The sequence below is a fragment of the Carlito syrichta genome, unplaced genomic scaffold, assembly GCF_000164805.1.
Source record: "Carlito syrichta isolate Samal-C Ts95f unplaced genomic scaffold, Tarsius_syrichta-2.0.1 Scaffold289031, whole genome shotgun sequence".
In the NCBI taxonomy this organism is placed as follows: Eukaryota; Metazoa; Chordata; class Mammalia; order Primates; family Tarsiidae; genus Carlito; species Carlito syrichta.
This window is the reverse complement of record NW_007233127.1, coordinates 150,584-150,957: the sequence shown is the minus strand read 5'-3', so window position 1 is coordinate 150,957 and position 374 is coordinate 150,584.

Below are 374 nucleotides of genomic sequence, written 5' to 3'. Positions count from 1 at the left end.
TCCACCCATGCGGGGCCCACCCCGCCCCCGAGGACTCCGCCCTCAGCGCGTCCAGCCAATGTGTGTTCCTCCCGGCCCCGCCCCTCCCGGCGCTCCAGCTGCGCGGTGATCCATCCCCACCCGACCCCTCCGGCCCGGGCCGGAAAGGCGGTGGGGAAAAGAGACCCCACGGGCCCCGCCCGCAGCCCCGTCCGGCTCGGGGAGGGCGAGCTGTAAGACCGCGGGAAGCGGACGCTTCGGGGAGGACCCTGCACCCGGCCGAAGTCGGCCCAGGCGGGGCCCCCGGGGCGGGGCCGGGCAGGCGAGGGGGTCCACTGTGGGAGGGGCGGGGCGGGGCATTCTCGGGGGCGGGAGGAGGCGGTGTTCCCTCTCTC